Source organism: Rutidosis leptorrhynchoides, chromosome 8, assembly GCF_046630445.1.
Source record: "Rutidosis leptorrhynchoides isolate AG116_Rl617_1_P2 chromosome 8, CSIRO_AGI_Rlap_v1, whole genome shotgun sequence".
In the NCBI taxonomy this organism is placed as follows: domain Eukaryota; kingdom Viridiplantae; phylum Streptophyta; class Magnoliopsida; order Asterales; family Asteraceae; genus Rutidosis; species Rutidosis leptorrhynchoides.
In genome coordinates this window covers 310,339,488-310,359,863 of record NC_092340.1, presented here as the reverse complement: position 1 = coordinate 310,359,863, position 20,376 = coordinate 310,339,488, and the positions used below count along the sequence as shown (strand labels likewise).

Genomic DNA, 20,376 nt, shown 5'->3' with positions numbered 1-20,376 from the left:
ATAGCATTTAATCAATTATCTTTTATCTTGATAAATCACATACATAAAACTGCCACGTGGCAGCACCATATTCATCCTCACTAAATCTAATTTTCTCCTAATTTACAATTAAAAAATTTGCTAATAATCTAACATTGACGCGTGTCCTTCAAAACCACGGATTTGAGGCGGGCAGTTACCTTCAAAATTATGGTTAACAAAACTTCAGTCAAAAATCTCTCCAATCAAAATTACGGTTCATTGCATCCAATACTCCGATATCATCATCTCCTTCCATTTATCTTCCAATATCCTATTCAATGATATCATCTCCTTCGGCTTGTTCAATCCATCAATCCATGAATCGCCTCCTCTAATTTTGATTCACTATGAATTAATTACAGGTTTGTATCGATTTAACAAAATTGTTAAATATATGTGTAGATCGTTCGCAGTTACAGATGATTAGTCAGATACATATGTGTAGATCGTTCTCCGATATGTGTTTTGCCTATCGATTTGATTTGGTTGGATGAATTAAGCCACGCGAATTGACACCTTTATCGGATTCTGAGATCCCTATCTCCATCTCGCAGATGGTTTAATCGGGTGAATCGTGATTGGTGATGTGATTGGTTCCCGATTGAGACGATTGTGACGATGATGCTGAAACGAACATGGCACATAATCTCAATTCGAAACGTTATGAACACGCTTGAATAAAGGTATGTCTAAGGTTACTGATTGGGACAATGATGCAGTTATTTTCATTTTTTTTTTCTTTTTTCTGATTTTCGTTGATTTGTATACAAAAACACATGTCAGTTTGATTACTATATGTCTGATTCCCTTTCTGGTTTTCATTGATGCTAAGTCCAATGTGACATAAGCCTCGAATCAAACTCATCTGAGTACGATCTCATTAAAAAATCTCATTAACTGATCAATTGCTTTTGAGGTAGTTTCAAATTCTTGGTTTTCTTCATTTACGTGATAATTTGGTAATGTTTGGTGCTTTTTAAGCTAATATCGATGGGTCTTATGGGTTTGTTTGTTTTTTATAGCATTTTAATCAATTATGGATTTATATAAGAAATTGCATTGTAAGTCTTGCTATCTTGATAAAGATATCATTTTTACCATTACTTTTACATCCAACTGTTAATTCCCCTGTTGCGGTTTCTAATTAGATTGTATATTGATAAGCTAAAATTTGAATCTGTGTTGAATTTGTTAATGAAAAACTGTATTTGTATGCTTCTATTATAATTAAAGTTGCTTATATTAGCTTCTCTCTTGCCAAAGATCAATGGCCTTATTTGCTATTGGGGTTTTTTAGGTTACTAAGATTATGCGATGTTCCTTTCATCATTTTACTGAATTACTTAATATGATGATGCATTCATGTTTGTAATGTTTTCTATACGACAGATAGTAAATCTTAAAGCATAATTAGGCAAATGGTGACTCGAAAAGATTATGGGTTGTTTCTCTTTCTTTTTCCTTGGGGGAACACACCCACCAAAAGGCTTTCCGGAATTCGAAGATGGTATAAAGCCTGCAACAATTATTTAATTATTATGATGTACCTTGCTAATGCATATGTACCCTAACCGTTTTTAATGGTTTATCAAATGCAGAATTATCCGATGTGCAGAATCTTAAACTTTACACCTACAAGTAGCTAAAATTCGCTACCGATGATTTTAGCCCCGCCAACAAGATTGGGGAAGGTGGATTCGGTCCCATTTATGAGGTAAGTACAAGTGTGTGCGCGCGTTCGCACTGTGATTATTTTGGCACATATTCATCAATTGTTCTTAACGTGTAACAATATTGTGATCTTTAGGGTAGACTACGACATGGGAAAGATGCTGGTATAAAGGTTCTTTCTGCTGAATCGAAACAAGGAGCAAGAGAGTTTATAACAGAAATCAAAGTGATTCGTGATATCGAGCACGAAAATTTAGCAGAACTTTGTGGATGTTGTGTTGAAGGGAACCATAGGATATTGGTATACAATTACATTGAGAATAACATCTTGGCTCAGACCCTTCTTGGTAAATTCACAAATCCAATCTTTATACATTGTTTCTTAATAACAATGTTGTCATGTTTTCATGCTTAGTTTTTGGTGTTTAATATAAAAAAGGTACTCATTTAGGTGGAGGTCACAGTTCAATATTCGTTTTTGGTGTACTTCTTGTGGAAATTGTTAGTGGGAGATGCAACACAAATTCACTGTTACCTTTTGATGAACAATATATCCTCGAGATGGTTAGTAGTTATTCATTTCGTACTTAAAGTCCTAAACTTTATGATATCAAAGCAAACACCTTTTCCTATCGACAGTTTAAGGTGGTGGTTGGATCTTCATTTGATCCAATCAGAAATTCAAGTTAATTTTGGTCATTCTTTATATTAATGGGTAATGGGTAATGGGTATGGGCAACTGGAAATATTAGCTAAAATAACACAGGTCAATTGGGTCTATGAATTTGGGACCTGAATTAACTAATAATAAGCTTATTATTTGCCTCTATTCATTTTACGTTTCTTTAATTTGTTGCTTTTAGATTTGGCGTGTAGCTAAAAAAGAAACTAATATATATCGAAGACGTTTGCAATTAGGTAATTGACAGATCAAACACCAACTGCGTATTAAATATGTTTTGGACTAAACATGTAGTTGTTTAAACTTATACAACTTGGATATTTTGTTTTTGGTTGTGTTTGACTCACTGCAATTCTTAGTAGGTGACTACCTGACTTAGTATGGGTATGACCCATTTTAGTATGATTATATAAACTTTTCGGAGGTTCAACATCTATTGTATGTTTTGCTTGCTCTGTGTTCTCCCAAGCTTGTAACATGTCTATCGAGAAGGCGTCAAATCACATTATTTGAAAGGGAATTGATTCGTACACCACCTCAAATTTGCCATACACCACCAAATAAATTATTTGGACATTTATACCCTTCATTTGGTGGTGTATGACAAATTTGATAGTGTAAAAGAAAGGGTAAAAATGTCTAAATAATTAATTTGGTGGTGTATGACAAATTTGAAGTGGTGTACGGATCAAACCCTTATTTGAAAGTTTACATAACATATCTCAGGTATGTTATCTATAATGTATCACCTTCCATCTTTTCTTAACATTAATACATAATTTAGTGATTTGATTATCTAATCTTATTTTTTGTCATTGTTTGTTAGTGGTATGATAGTTTTTGTTGCACTTTTTTGTGTGGGTTTTGCATATATGTTGTATATAAGAAATAAAGATGGTGATAAGTCGACTCCCCCAAATAATTTTTTGTCCTCCCGAATTGTAGGATAACAATTACATACACGATTATCCAATTATTTAATTTTAACTCTAAAGTGTGTTTTCAGTCACAATCAACTTTATGTTGTGATTTGTAGACCTAAGACTAAAAGAGGTCAGAAATTTGTATATCTTGACAAAGAGAAACAACTCATGAAAGTGTCTGAAACGTAACAAGTATAGAAATAATTGTAGGTTTGACCAGGTTACATTGCTTCTGAGATATCCATTAATGGTCATTTTACATGGTCATCATTTATATGTTCTTTACGTTCTTTATCTGATTTGTGTAGGTTGATTGATGGAATTTGGTTCACATTTTTTCCTCTAAAGTTGCGTTACTCGATATTTAATGTTGTGAGTCTTAGTATCATTTTTATTTATTTAATTTATGGTTCATATCATTTTTTTTTTTGTTGATTCAAAAGTTATTGCCTTAGCCGAGACGAAAGTTGGCCATACCCCGCCTGTACCGGTTGTGTTTCATTTGAATTGCTGAAAGATTTTATCACTGGTACGCTTCAACCCTTTATTTTGTTATTGAATTGTTGAATGTTTTTTAAATTGTAAAGTCACTATGTAATTTCAATTTCGTAAAAAAAAATTACGTTGAGTTAATATGTGTTCAAATTTTCGTATTGTTGTTGCTTATTGTGTTTCTTGCAGGATTGCTATCGTGATTGATTTTTCATTTGGAAGGCGTTTAGTAAGTTTTTAACTCAGTTGTGTTTTGTGGAAAAAAATTTCGATTTGCATTCTATTAATCAAATAGCCGAAGTTTTGAAATATAATGGTAGTGTTTGGGGGTTGTAAATTCAGCCTACTGCTTATTCTATATGAACTGATCCTAAGCTACGATTTTGTAAATGCAGAGTGTATTGGTCGCCCATTTAAAAATGAGCGAAAATGAAAATGTAGTGTCAAAGCCCAGGCTGACCTCTTAGTTAGGAAATAAATTTAGGCAAGAGAATATTTGTCTTAATTAATTTCGGCTTTTGTTAGAGGGTGTTGGATCAAAGATGGATACAGTGTCAGGGTTTATTTTAATTTACTTTATTACTATTTAATCATAATTTAGAACTTTGCAATATTGGATTCTTTTGTTGACTATATATTGTCGTTGTGTGACAGGTGGAATTTTTTTTTTTTTTTTTTTTTTTTTTAGAAAGGGAATTTTGTTGTTTCCTGTTTGCTCTATGAGGCATTGTGCTTCAAGTATATATGTTAATAGAAATTTTTAAGCGAAGTTCGAAGGGAGGTTTTCTTCAGTTGTTTGACTGTAATGTTAAATTTCGGAAGAAACTTTTCTCTAATATTTGCGTGTAGGCTTTTCGAAGAACAATTATATATAGCTGATGATGGTAAGCATGTGTGTATATTGCATCAAATGTCTCTAAGAAATGCTCTATGATTTTACATTTAAAGTTTGAAAGTCTATTTTTATTTTTGTTAATAACTTCAGGCGGCCAAAGGCTTCTTCTCAACCACAAAGCTACAACCATGTTTGTTCTCTACTTTTATCTCTTCATGGAAGCCAAGTATGATGTGCGAATGTTTAGATATTTAGGGTGTGTTTGGATGAAAGTAGCTGGAGCTGGAGCTAGAGCTTGTAGCTGGAGCTGGAGCTTATGAGATAGAGCTGGAGCTGGAGCTTATTTTTTAAGTTGGTAGCCGGAGCTTATTATTTTTTATAAGTGTTTGGTAAACTAGCTGGAGCTTATTTTCCAGTTCATAAGCTCTACTTTTTTTCATAAGCTACTAAAAGTAGCTTATTTTTTCAGAGCTTATGATTTTCATAAGCTCTACTTTTTTTCTCTACCAAACGAAGCTTATGACTTGGAGCTTATTAAAATCATAAGCTCAAGCTCCTATAAGCTCTCATAAGCTTCAACAAGCTCGTCACCCAAACACACTCTTAAGCTGCTAATTCGTTCTGAAGGTTTTTTTGGAAGGTAAGGTAATATCAGAGGTGCTTATTAGTTGTTAAGGTTGTCGATTCGTATTATTATCATAATAATATTTTTTCAGTTGCGATTTATTTTTTGTTTGTACGTTATTATTTTGCGTATATATTGTATATGGCTTCAAATGGTAAGCATGTTTGTACATTGGATCGAATGTCTGTGTCAGATTTCAATGTAATGATTACAAGTAGGCTTTATACTGTTTGGCTACATCAGAAAATTGTACTCATGGGGTCATAGACTGAAGGTGGCATCCATCTATCCCTGAAGTTCCGATTTCTAAGGAGGCTCATCACGGGTTTGAGTATCCTAGCTATCTGTGGCCTCACCAATGCATCCTCAGTTCATGTGACCATGCTTCGTAAGTAATTATTCTCTTAAAAATTGTTTTAATCAGGTATATGTATTACACTCGTTTAATAGTGGCAAAACGACAACTATGTTTCAAATTGTATAATAGTACTAATGAAGAAATTAGACGCATTTCTTGATTGGCACACATATGTTCTTTGATGACAACTACGGAGTATAACATTTTCAATTCTTATGATTTATAAACATTTGTTACTGTCATTATATAACCTTTGAAATTTTAGATTTACTTAACTAAAGAGTACCCGTGCAACGCACGGGTTATTAAATCTAGTTATTATATATATAACATAAAATAAAACAAATACTATTTTTTGAATTAAGTTTAAGTTATAATAGTAGTAGAGACCGAGAGAACGTGTAGACAACGTTTGTGAATATAAAATGACCATGTGGACATTAGGCTCCACTGTATACTTATCGCTCCAACCATCATCGTATATGTTTTTCTTTACAAACTTAAGTATTTTCAAACACGACAAGACTACATGAGTTACATTAGATTGAAATAATACATACGTGCAATTACGAACACGGAGGCTCATTGTTGAGTACTTGAGTTAAAATGATACTTGCACTAAAACAAGTATAATTTTAAAAATCAAATACATGCGGTTGAAACGAATTAATCTTCAACAAACAAGTTTGGAATGCGTCTACCAACATTCAAACGGCTAGTTTCGGTTAGATTTCAAAACGGCTCAAAAGATTCGCTTTAGAATGGCGTCAATGACTTATAAATCCGGACTTCTTCGTGGCTTATTCGAATAATAGATTGGGGATCGGTTAATGCATTAGGAGCAGTTCGGTTCTAGTATCATTTTTGTACATACATATTTAGCTTAGATTAGCTTTCTTTTCGCTGTTTGGGGCTTCTTTTTAGATTGCTTGTTTGTTCGTTGTATCACTTTTCTTTGACGTACTGTTTCCTTTAGCTTTATATAATGCTTGCTTTTAAAAAAAAATATACATGCGGTTCAATTTTTTAAACAACTCTAATAAATTGAGTACCATTCACTTCCACCATTATAGGTAGATCATTGGGCCGGTTTATATCAGGTTAGGCCGATTACGAAAAGGTCGGGGTGTTAGGTTATATTGTGATTGCGCCGATAGTTCGTGCACGGGATTTTGTCGAGCTTGGTTTCTAATGTTGAGGGTGATGTCGTCATGTCGAAGTCAAACAAGTTAGAAGGGTTTAAAGGTGCGGAAACTCATGATGGTCGTGGGTTGAAAAGAAAATGGAAGACGAGTACCGTGTTGGAGTGCGAAGCGAGTTAAACAAGGATTTGAAAAACGAGAAAAAAATTCGTTGCAGCTTTAAGCCACGGCGCGGCTCCTTTAGCCACAGTGCGGCTCCTTTAGCCACGGCGCGGCGTACCACTAGGATTGAGGTTCGAAAGTGCAATGCTGTCGGATTCGAAGTCATGCCTTAAGCCACAACGCGGCTCCTCTAGCCACGGTACGGCTTAAGCCTATCCAGGAGTCTGACGAGAAAAAACGAGTTTTCTTGTTCTCAATGTTATTTCCTTGTTGAGTTTTGCATATTTAAGCATCTTATTGTAACTCATACATTGTAACATCCCTTTTTTTCATCATACAAGTCCGAGGTACGTGATTGATCTTTAGAATGTTCATACTTGGTTGTATAATTGTATAAAGATGATTGTACGATGCGTGTATGAAGGTTACCAAGCATGTACGTGTTGCTTGTTCGAATGTCGAAGAAAACTGGACGTTGTTTGAGTTACAAGGTGTGTACGTACCTTTTCGACCCCAAATAAAGTTTGAGTTATATATATATATATATATATATATATATATATATATATATATATATATATATATATATATATATATATGTTACAAGGTGTGTACGTACCTTTTCGACCCCAAATAAAGTTTGAGTTATATATATATATATATATATATATATATATATATATATATATATATATATATATATATATATATATATATAACCTTACCATTAGAAAGAAAATCTTATTACGTTTCCAACGATATTTGATTCATCGAAAATGGAGTTACGGTCAAAAAGTTATGGCCAAAACAAGTTGCTGAAGTTCGGATGAAACAGGCAAACTCCGCGGCGCTACCAGAATGGCCACGGCGCGACATTTGCCTATTTTGAGGGTCAGAAAGCTTGAAAATGTGAACTAAAATCACCCTTTAGGCCACGGCGCGGAGGGTTTGCTCCGCGGCGCGACAATAGGCACGATCTGATGCTTTTCAGCCTTTTAATGAGTTAAATGTAGGTCAAAATTGGTATTTCACATGTGGACAGGTTTTTGGCCATAAAACTGATCCCATGAAAGGACCCGTTCATATACATTATAAACGATTCACAATAGTTGATTACATCGCGAGGTATTTGACCTCTATATGATACATTTTACAAACATTGCATTCGTTTTTAAAAGACAAACTTTCTTTACAACGAAAGTTGACGGAATGCACACCATTTCATAATACATCCAACTATAATTGGCTTAATAATAATCTTGATGAACTCAATGACTCGAATGCAACGTCTTTCAAAATATGTCATGAATGACTCCAAGTAATATCCTTAAAATGAGCTAATGCATAGCGGAAGATTTCTTTAATACCTGAGAATAAACATGCTTTAAAGTGTCAACCAAAAGGTTGGTGAGTTCACAGGTTTATCATAACAATCATTTCAATATATTAATAGACCACAAGATTTCCGTTTATAAATATATGTACACTCGCAAGTGTATAAAAGTATTCTATAAGTTGTAGGCACCCGGTAACAAGCCTTAACGTTCATGTTTTACCCTCTGAAGTACACCAGATCAGGTGTGTTTAAAATAACTTCGAAGTACTAAAGCATCCCATAGTCAGGATGGGGTTTGTCAGGCCCAATAGATCTATCTTTAGGATTCGCGCCTACCGTACATAGACAAGTAGTTTAATGTTACCAAGCTAAGGGTATATTTCTGGTTTAAACCCACGTAGAATTAGTTTTAGTACTTGTGCCTATTTCGTAAAATATTTATAAAAACAGCGCATGTATTCTCAGTCCCAAAAATATATATAAAAGGGAGCAAATGAAACTCACAATACTGTATTTCGTAGTAAAAATACATATAACGTCATTTAATAAGTGCAAGGTTGGCCTCGGATTCACGAACGTATCAATATTGAGATTCAATATTGCAGGAAAGTACGTAGACGCAACGGAGATGATAAACACTAGATTGACCTCACGAGCATACCCATGAACCATACCCATCACCTCCATAGCTATAACCCATAATTTCCTTAGCTTCGACTCATTCAAAAAACTATTTTGAAATCACTCGGACAGCACTCCGTCGTAATATTTTATGTATACTAATAATATCTTGAAATAATACAGAGCAAATATATATATATATATATATATATATATATATATATATATATATATATATATATATATATATATATATATATATATATATATATATATATATATATATATATATATATAAATCAATTGAGAGAGTTTAGAGAAATATATTTTCAAGTTTCTATGAAATAATGAAACCTATTGAATTCTATTTATAATAGATTTTTGAATTATAAAAGTGAATTATTAAAGTGAATTATTAAAGTATGAATTATTAAAGTGAATTATTAAAGTATGAATTATTAAAGTGAATTATTAAAGTATGAATTATTAAAGTGAATTATTAAAGTATGAATTATTAAAGTGAATGATTAAAGTATAAATTATTAAAGTTAAAGTAAAGTAAAAGTAAAGTAAAGGTAAAGTTAAAATATAGTAAAAGTATAAAAAACTATGTATGTATAATACGCATATAAATATATATAATATTAATTTAAATCGTTATATATATTTAATGAAATAAAATATAAATATCGTTATATTTATTATACTGGTTAAGTAATGAGTTGTCAAAAGTGATTCTAGATATTTATAAAAGTTATATACGTTTTAATAATAAAGTTCTTTTTAAACTAAAAACGTCTTTGTACGTTTGAAAATAGATTAATAGAATATTATGGAAACCAATTCTCCACTAACTTTTGTCTAACTTTCGTAAATGACACTTTTTGTTTTTATTTATAAATAGCTTTACAAATTATTCTGAATATCGTTAAGAGGAATAGATTTTCTCAAATCATAGTGGACCTCTCAACAGAGACTTGTAATCATAATTCAATGTTTCTGATAATTCAATCATTTAATATATATTTTTTTCCGTCAAAAATCATATTGAAACAAATACGTTCGTGTAAAGTATTATACGTTTAATACTTTATTAATATTCTCAAGTTATAATATATATATATATACATATACATATCTATTTATATATAACGGTTCGTGAATCGTCGGAATTTGGTCGAGGTTATAATGAATGTATGAACACAGTTTAAAATTCTTGAGATTTAACTTAACAAACTTTGCTTATCGTGTCTGAATAATATAAAGATTAAAGTTTAAATTTGGTCGAAAATTTCCGGGTCGTCACAGTACCAACCCGTTAAAGAAATTTCGTCCCCGAAATTTGATAGAGGTCGTCATGACTAACAATGAGAATGTTATTATAACGATTATAGAGTTTTATCATGTTCAAGAAGAATGGATAAAATAATTCGATTACTCGAAGCGTATGAGTGAAGTTATCGTAAATGAATGAAATAAGATAATAGTGATTCGTCGTATCTTTTGACGTCATCACGATTGATCTCCGAAAAAAAAATCTTTGTAATCTATATTGGATTTGATTATTCGGCGATTAAGGAAATTATGATCCTCTTCGAATTAATGCGATAATCCATTTTGATTTCTCTGTCGGATATTTCACTATAAATCCACCTCATTTGTTTTCTTACAACTCACACCTTCTCAACTCATATTTTAAAGTATTTGTCAATATGCTTCATCCAGTGCTGATTCTTGATATACTCCTCACTTTCATATCTGTCGCTCTTCTTTTTCATCTGCCTCCGGAAGAATCTATTTACTTCTACTATACTCTTGGTTTTATAGTGTTTTTAGTTCTCCCGTGTCTTTATATTGCTATATGCATTGATATATACGGTTTGTGATTTCTGGGTTGTTGTTGGGTTTTATATCTTCCCTTATATTTCAAAGTCCTTGCTTCTTCTATAATCATTGTCATCCACAGTTAATGCTCTCTTCTATTTGCTATGATTTATACTCCCATTTCTAGTTCGGAGCTTTGTCCTTTCGTTTCTTCTTCTTGCGATTAAGCACCGCTTGTAATGGTCCAGAATTCGCAGATATAAATTTCGGAATGAACATTGTTAATGTTCTAGGAAGGAAATTGTAATGACACGATCTTGACTTGTCAAATTACCAGAATACCTCAGAAAAGGCCGAATCATCAAGAAATATTTTCTTGATATTTAGAGATCAAAGAGAATACAAGAGTCGTGTAACATAGCACATGATGACGTTATGATCTGTGAATCATCATGTTTCATTTAGAAACTCAGCATGAATTACTGTAATATAATCACGTTGATCAAGTGTCATTATATTACACTAACTCATGCTTCAGCTCCCAACACTTCTTCAAGAATATTCCTATTTTAAACTCGAATGTTTCAGAATTTAGAAACTAAAATAGTTTCTTTTATGATATAATACAGATAGCGCGAAGAGGTAAATGATTTCAGATAAGAATAATTATAAAAATATCTTCAGAAGTATGGATGATATTTATAATGAAAGATACGATGATATCTTAGAATGTCTAATATCAGAGGATGATGAAGGATATTGTCTGCAGGGGTTTAGAGTTAGGAGCAAGGTATTCGTTAATGACTTCAGCAAGTACTGAATCATTTGGATTCTTTGAAGGCAGGTTCAGCCTTTGTGATTTGTCCACAGCCTCCTTCATACTTTGCTCAATCCGTTTTCCAGTTCCAAAGCTCCTCTTTTTCTGAGCTTTGCCAATATACTATCCTTTATCATCCAACTTTTTACTGTTAAGGTCGTTTACAGTTTTTGCTGCTTCATCAGCATTTTTCAAAATTTCGAGAACTGGTTCGCAGTTTAGGGTATTTTTCAGAAATTTCTCATTCAAAGAATGTAAGTCTTGGAGGTAGACGTTGTGTGTATATGTAATTGTTGATGTAGACATGCTGCGAGGTTAAAAATACTGATTACTGATTCTCAATAATTGGTATGGCAATTCTTGTTATAAGGTACGAATGAGTATATGATAGGGTTTCGATAATTATAATGATTTTTTTTGGAAAGTCAAAGATCAATGAAGTTGTTGGTAAGTTTATTGCTAATGTGGTGAATATAAACGATTCCCCGGTAATGTTGGCGAAAGGGCAACGTATCTATCGAGGTTATAATAAGACTGTTTTGATTGAGAAGTCGAAGATGACTTGCTGGAGCTGTGACAAAACTGTCTATTTTGAAACGGAATTGAAAAGTTATTTTAGCTAGTAAATGCCAAAGGGTCTAACACGGATACGTGTCGAACTATGACTTGGGTTTTGAGAGTTTTTCAGGTGTATAACTGTGGGTAACATGTGGTTGGATCATCATCTCGATTGTTCCTTAGTTGAAGTGTCTTCAGGAATTTCGAAGGGTTTGAGCACATATTGTAATCGTTAATACATATGATGTTCTAACACAGTTTTGAAGTCAAAGTATAGCTTTGAAAGATATAGGAATCTAAGAGTGATGATACTGGTTATATTTCGAATTGAATTATGCGATTTCAAAATCAGAATATGTAATTGAATTTGAACGAGTATGATTGTTTTGATTTATATGAAAGAATGGATATTGTTGTGAAAGTAGGGAGTATAGTTGATGATTGCTGAATCAGTTTCGAAAAATGTAATATATTAATTGTGAATTTATATATCTCTCGGGTATTACCTACCCGTTAAAAAAATTTCACAATTAATATTTTGTACAAAAGAAGTTTATTACAGTCTTTATGAAAATATATGTGTATATTTTCTTTAGATGTAATATAGATTTAATGAGTTAATATTAAATTAAACTCATTTGTTTTATGGTTGGAACTAGAATTGAGTAATCCCTAAAACTTTATAAATTGCATAAGTATTTCTTCAATAATATTGAAATTATAAATCATTACTTTGTTATTTGTTGGTTTTCGTGAAATTCTTGTGAACTTCGCAAGGTACGAATGATGTTATTTGAAAAGTTTCGAGTACATCGATGATGAAAATGTAAAATCAAACATATATTCGAATAATACACTTGATTTATTATAAATTGGATTTTTTTATTGAATTGAGACAGAGATTGTAATTAACGATGGTTAAGTTGCGGACGAAGGACGTACATCATTGCATATTTGTAATATGAATTAACTGAGTAGTTAAGATTCACACATAATAGCTTAGTACGGGAAGATTTATTATGGTTTAAAAATTTATACATATAAAATATACATATAAATCTTTTGATTGGAAATGAGTTAATACTTCATAACTCGTTGATACAATATATTTGTTGTTGATTCGTAATGATGTCCACAATGATTCTTGAACTGACAGAGTTTGTGATGTTACAGGTGCTGTTGATTCTGACGATTCTGATGGCACTGACTATGTTGATGATGCTACGGTCCTGTTGATGATGTTAGTAAAACAATTCTAGCTTGTAAATCGTACACCATTTTCGATCAAAGTTTCTACTCTACCATCTTCGTTCACTCATCCGATTTACGGTCAGAATTAAATAATCTCTAAGATTTTGGAGATTACATAACTGCCGCAGAGATATCTCTTCAATGAAGTTTATGAATTAATACTTCATCGTTTGTTGTTGTTGATATTCCTGGATATTTACAGGGCGTATGACGTTGATGTTTGAGATACATATTGTGATGTAACGGTGTGGGATGTGGATGTTGTTGTTGGTGGTGGTGATGGTACTGTTGGCGTTGCTGATGGTGGTACTGTTTATGCTGCTGGTGCTGCTGCTGGTGTTTGTAACCTTTGCACCATATTCTCCAAAGCCACTACCCGAGCGCGAAGCTCGTTGACTTCTTCTATTACACCGGGGTGATTGTCGGTTCGGACGAGCGGATAAATAAAATCTAGAATTTGGTGTAGTATGTAATCGTGACGAGATACTCTAGAAATAAGAGAGAAAATGGTGTTTCGGATAGGTTCGCCGGTAAGTGCTTCAGGTTCTTCGCCAAGAGGGCAATGTGGTGGATGGAAGGGATCAGCTTCTTCTTGTCTCCAATGATTAAGGAGGCTACGAACCCATCCCCAATTCATTCAGAATAGATGATGACTAACTGGTTGATCCATTCCGGTTACACTGCTTTCGGAACTTGAGTGGGATTCCATTTCGGAATCCGAGGGACTTGAACTAATGACGAATTCCATTTCGTACGATTGAATAAAGAATTTTTCGGCATGAAATGATTTTCCGGCTATCGGGTGGTATTCTAATTATATAGGGCAAAAGGTTTCGTAGATTACGGAGGAATTTACGGAATATGTCAGGCAAAGTTTACAGTAACAGATACGCTAAGATATGAATTAGCAGATACGCTAAGATATGAATTTTGTCTATACACTATTCATGCAATCAATGCAATAAGATGTGTCTAGACTAAGAATGATAAGCAGGTAATTTCCGACAAGAATGATGAGCAAAACTTTTGAAATGCAGACACGGTCGAAGTCCAGACTCACTAATGCATCCTAACGACTATCAGTTAGACACACTAATGCAGACCTGGTTTGCTAAGACCACCGCTCTGATACCAACTGGAAGGACCCGTTCATATACATTATAAACGATTCACAATAGTTGATTACATCGCGAGGTATTTGACCTCTATATGATACATTTTACAAACATTGCATTCGTTTTTAAAAGACAAACTTTCTTTACAACGAAAGTTGACGGCATGCACACCATTTCATAATACATCCAACTATAATTGGCTTAATAATAATCTTGATGAACTCAATGACTCGAATGCAACGTCTTTCAAAATATGTCATGAATGACTCCAAGTAATATCCTTAAAATGAGCTAATGCATAGCGGAAGATTTCTTTAATACCTGAGAATAAACATGCTTTAAAGTGTCAACCAAAAGGTTGGTGAGTTCACAGGTTTATCATAACAATCATTTCAATATATTAATAGACCACAAGATTTCCGTTTATAAATATATGTACACTCGCAAGTGTATAAAAGTATTCTATAAGTTGTAGGCACCCGGTAATAAGCCTTAACGTTCATGTTTTACCCTCTGAAGTACACCAGATCAGGTGTGTTTAAAATAACTTCGAAGTACTAAAGCATCCCATAGTCAGGATGGGGTTTGTCAGGCCCAATAGATCTATCTTTAGGATTCGCGCCTACCGTACATAGACAAGTAGTTTAATGTTACCAACCTAAGGGTATATTTCTGGTTTAAACCCACGTAGAATTAGTTTTAGTACTTGTGCCTATTTCGTAAAATATTTATAAAAACAGCGCATGTATTCTCAGTCCCAAAAATATATATAAAAGGGAGCAAATGAAACTCACAATACTGTATTTCGTAGTAAAAATACATATAACGTCATTTAATAAGTGCAAGGTTGGCCTCGGATTCACGAACGTATCAATATTGAGATTCAATATTGCAGGAAAGTACGTAGACGCAACGGAGATGATAAACACTAGATTGACCTCACGAGCATACCCATGAACCATACCCATCACCTCCATAGCTATAACCCATAATTTCCTTAGCTTCGACTCATTCAAAAAACTATTTTGAAATCACTCGGACAGCACTCCGTCGTAATATTTTATGTATACTAATAATATCTTGAAATAATACAGAGCAAATATATATATATATATATATATATATATATATATATATATATATATATATATATATATATAAATCAATTGAGAGAGTTTAGAGAAATATATTTTCAAGTTTCTATGAAATAATGAAACCTATTGAATTCTATTTATAATAGATTTTTGAATTATAAAAGTGAATTATTAAAGTATGAATTATTAAAGTGAATTATTAAAGTATGAATTATTAAAGTGAATTATTAAAGTATGAATTATTAAAGTGAATTATTAAAGTATGAATTATTAAAGTGAATTATTAAAGTATGAATTATTAAAGTGAATGATTAAAGTATAAATTATTAAAGTTAAAGTAAAGTAAAAGTAAAGTAAAGGTAAAGTTAAAGTATAGTAAAAGTATAAAAAACTATGTATGTATAATACGCGTATAAATATATATAATATTAATTTAAATCGTTATATATATTTAATGAAATAAAATATAAATATCGTTATATTTATTATACTGGTTAAGTAATGAGTTGTCAAAAGTGATTCTAGATATTTATAAAAGTTATATACGTTTTAATAATAAAGTTCTTTTTAAACTAAAAACGTCTTTGTACGTTTGAAAATAGATTAATAGAATATTATGGAAACCAATTCTCCACTAACTTTTGTCTAACTTTCGTAAATGACACTTTTTGTTTTTATTTATAAATAGCTTTACAAATTATTCTGAATATCGTTAAGAGGAATAGATTTTCTCAAATCATAGTGGACCTCTCAACAGAGACTTGTAATCATAATTCAATATTTCTGATAATTCAATCATTTAATATATATTTTTTTCCGTCAAAAATCATATTGAAACAAATACGTTCGTGTAAAGTATTATACGTTTAATACTTTATTAATATTCTCAAGTTATAATATATATATATATATATATACATATACATATCTATTTATATATAACGGTTCGTGAATCGTCGGAATTTGGTCGAGGTTATAATGAATGTATGAACACAGTTTAAAATTCTTGAGATTTAACTTAACAAACTTTGCTTATCGTGTCTGAATAATATAAAGATTAAAGTTTAAATTTGGTCAGAAATTTCAGGGTCGTCACATCCCAACCTTATCCAAACCTCATTTCCTTCTCATTTCTTCCTTCCCATTCATTTGAAACCCTAGTGAGAGAGTAAGAGGTTTTAGAGAGAGAATCAAGGTTTTGGAGAAGAAGAAGGGTGATTCAAGTCGAGTCTCAAGTGTTAATGTTGTTCTCCTCATTTACGACTACAATGTGGTAGTGATGGTAAGTTCTAACTCCGAAATTCATCTTCATGATTTGATATTCAAGTTAGGGTTTTGAGCTTTTTAGTTGTAAAACCCATTTAGATGATGAAGTGGGTTTATGGAAACTAGTTAATTTTGATACATGGTGGGTTTTGAGTTGGTTGATGTTTTGGCCATGATTAGGCTTTGGTTTTGGGTGTAATCACTTAGTTTAGTGATTTTGAAAGTGTTGGAACCCTTTTGGGCTTATTTGGTTGACTAATTTTGAATTGGGTCAAAATTAGGGTTTATGTGTCAAACTGGGTAAGTTAAAGGTTTAACACTTGTGATTTGGTTTGATTGGTGTATTAGGGCCATTTTCACTTGTATTAGTGATTATTGGTTAGTTTGGGCATTTTTATGACTTTGGTCAAAATGGGTAAATTGAATTGGGTCAAACTTGATGATGACACTAGTTTTGGCCAAAGTGATGGTAAACACTTTTGTTAAGTGTTAAATGGTGTTTTTGAATGAAAGTAAACGTGGAAAGTGATTTTGGGTTAAAATGATATTTTTAACATAAGTCAAACGTGGTCAAAAGCAATATGGGTCAATATTGCATGTGTTGGGGTTTTTGGTGTATTTGGCATTTGAGATGATTATTACCTAAGTAGTAATTTAATGTTAAGACCTAGGTTTGGTCTAATTGGTGTAAAGTATGATTTGGGCAAAATTGTACTTTGTTGTGGGGTTTGAATTACCACCCGTTGTAGAAATTGGTGAAGTCCACTTTAGGTGTCTAAATAGGTGGATTGTGGAGGTAGGTATAAACCCTTGGTTAAGGGCGTTTGCGTCAAATTCTCTTGAAGGGAATGTATGTTGATTATGTGAATACCTATATGCATATTATAGGTAAACGGTTTGCTCGGTTGCGTTTGGAGGCGATTTTACATACATGACGTGTGCGGGCATTTCGAGGTGAGTGGAATATCTATGTATGTATGTTATGATTTATTTATCCGTATTAATTGTGCACATAGCCTTGTTTGTGCACATGGTTGTGAGTAATAGCCGTGTTTTACTCACACGTTGTTTGCCCGTATTAATTGTGCACATAGCCGTGTTTGTGCACATGGTTGTGAGTAATAGCCGTGTTTTACTCACACGTTGATCAAGTGATGCCATAGCCGTTTTTGGAACACTTGGGGGTGATGCCATAGCCTTTTTTGGAACACCTCAGGGGTTAGCATACCATAGCCGTTTTTGGCCGCTAACGGCTGTTATGAACACCGATGACTTGTTCGCGAGGTCATTCCCTTGCGATTATTGGTTAACCATGGTTTATACTTGTTTTTGTTTAGCATTTCATTATTATTATGATTATTATGCTAATGATGGTTGCTAGTTGTACGATTTAACGATACTAGCTTTTGTTATGTGATGTTATGCGATTATATGCATTATATGATGTCGTGGATGCGAGTAGGTAAATTGTATATGCATGTATATATTTATTCTACTCACTAAGCGTACGCTTACCCCTCTCGTTGTTTACCTTTTTAAGGTATTGCGTTATGAAGCTATCTAGTTGTTAGACTAGATGCGTAGAAGCACTTGGGCTCGATGGGGGTAGCTATTGGATATTGGACGTGGATTGGGGATTTGGTAGATCCTCAGGATTATGCTCTTGGTATCGGGTTGGGCTATTGTGTCTTAACCGTGGTGTTGTGTAAATGTTTCGAGGTCGCATCGTTTGGTTGTGTCGAGTCAAACTTTGTATGTGAAATACATTCTCGTAAGGATGTATGGCGTCATTTGTAAACCAAGAGTCGAGATAAAACGTTTAACGTGTTATTATGATAAATTGTATATGGATAACTATTTCGAAATGGTTTGTATACTTGGGTGTTATTGGGACCTAACTTATATAAAAAAAAATGTACTCCGTTTTTGGTTAAACGGATTGGGGTTGTTACAAGTGGTATTAGAGCATAGTCTGAGGGAATTAGGTGACCTTGGAATAGGTGCCTAGTCTTAGACTTATTGACTGTTGTGTGCTATTTGCGGTGTACTTGTGTACATTTATTGTTATATTGTGTATAGGTGTATATATACAGGTATCTATTTGGTGCGGTGTCCTAGGTATGAATCTATTGGAGAGATTCGAATGTTTGGCGGTTTTGAGTGATCAAGTTTAATGTAAGGACTTTGGTCATTCGAGTACTAGGAGTTATCGCGCGTTATTTTGTGTGTATGTTGCGTCAGTCCGGGTAAAGTACTTTGCGTGACCAATTGAAAATGCTAAGGTACGCATTTGTAATAGTGACTGATCGCCATTATTATGAAAGTGTATCTTGACACCAAGCATGACATGACGAGTACCGAGCAGAGGAAACGTGGCATGGTTGGGGTAGATTCGGGTTGAATGAGGAATCTTTTATTGGTTCCTAGGATATAGTTGTCTCGGGTGATATGCTTGTAGTCACATCTGGTTCATTGCGAGTCGGGAAGTGTTACAGTGGATTCAGTTAGTTAAGTGAGTGAGCCAACTCACGAGTTCGACGCGTACTTAGTCACCCTACGTAGTGGGTGCATTATTGAGATTGTCATTCGTTGTAGTTACTCATCATGACTAGGATGACCGTTTAGCGAGTGTGTGTGCGACGAAGACTTAAATCCCGTAATGGGACGTAGCAAGTCTAATGATTGTAGAATTGGGTTACACTCCGAAGAGTGTGTGGTTAGGGGATCGATGAAGGATTCTAGTTATGAGTCATCTTGGAAATTGGCGAATCGAGGAGTCTCCGGGTCGTTAAACTCATGGGAATGGGACCCGTATAATGATGATTGTGTTTGTAAATTGTGGATTATGGGGTAACGTTAGTAGTGGTTTTATCGAGGTGTGGAAGGATGTAAGAATTGGTGTTCCCAAGCATCTCCTTAGTGTTGGATGAAATGTTTCATTAGGCTATATCGTTCTGGCCTTGTGGAAATTGATGGTAGCGTGTGATCGCTAGGAACTTTCGAGAAGACAATAAATCGTAAGGTTTGTCGGGCAGGTATGACTTCGGGTCATTATGGTGGAGAGATGGGTGACATCGGGAGTATGAAACCCGAGGATCGAGTTTCTAAATTTCGGTAGGTTGTGGTGAGAGTCTGCATGACACTACATCAGGTGCCCTTTATGCCTGCAAAGTGTGATGTATAACTCTGATGATGGTGTGAACACTTTGTGCTTAGGGTGACCGTGAGATGCCCTTGGAAGCAACGGAGATTACAATAGTGATCGACGGGTGATTGTAATTCGACGGTTATGAAAGTCGATGTTTAAAAGCATTTCAGTAAATACTTCTTGGGAAGTGACGGATGGGCGAATCTTGTTGCTCTTAAGTGTTAGATGAGTAAAGATGACCGGTGAGCCGGTGACAGACTTAAGGGTCGGTTAGGCCGAAGGTTATGATGAAGGTTGATATTGCGGTCGATGCAATTATTGTGTCGGATTGGTCACTCTTCTCCATGAGAGTGAGCAATTATTGGTAAAGGTTCGTTGAGTGGAAGGTCGGGTGATCTCGATTGAGATGCACGACTGATTTATCGGGGTGACGTA

The 20,376-nt window shown here is 33.6% G+C and overlaps 1 long non-coding RNA gene across 2 annotated transcripts; it reads left to right on the top strand.

Annotated features, from left to right (window-relative positions):
- Positions 1-444: 444 nt before the first annotated feature.
- LOC139861907 (uncharacterized) lies at positions 445-2,884 on the top strand. Of its 2 annotated transcripts, none has more exons than XR_011763992.1 (5): positions 445-704; positions 1,411-1,528; positions 1,620-1,735; positions 1,829-2,039; positions 2,144-2,884. It is a non-coding gene; the product is annotated as an uncharacterized lncRNA (long non-coding RNA). The 2 variants fall into 2 exon arrangements; XR_011763991.1 differs by having other exon boundaries at positions 2,132-2,884.
- The last annotated feature ends 17,492 nt before the right edge of the window (positions 2,885-20,376 follow it).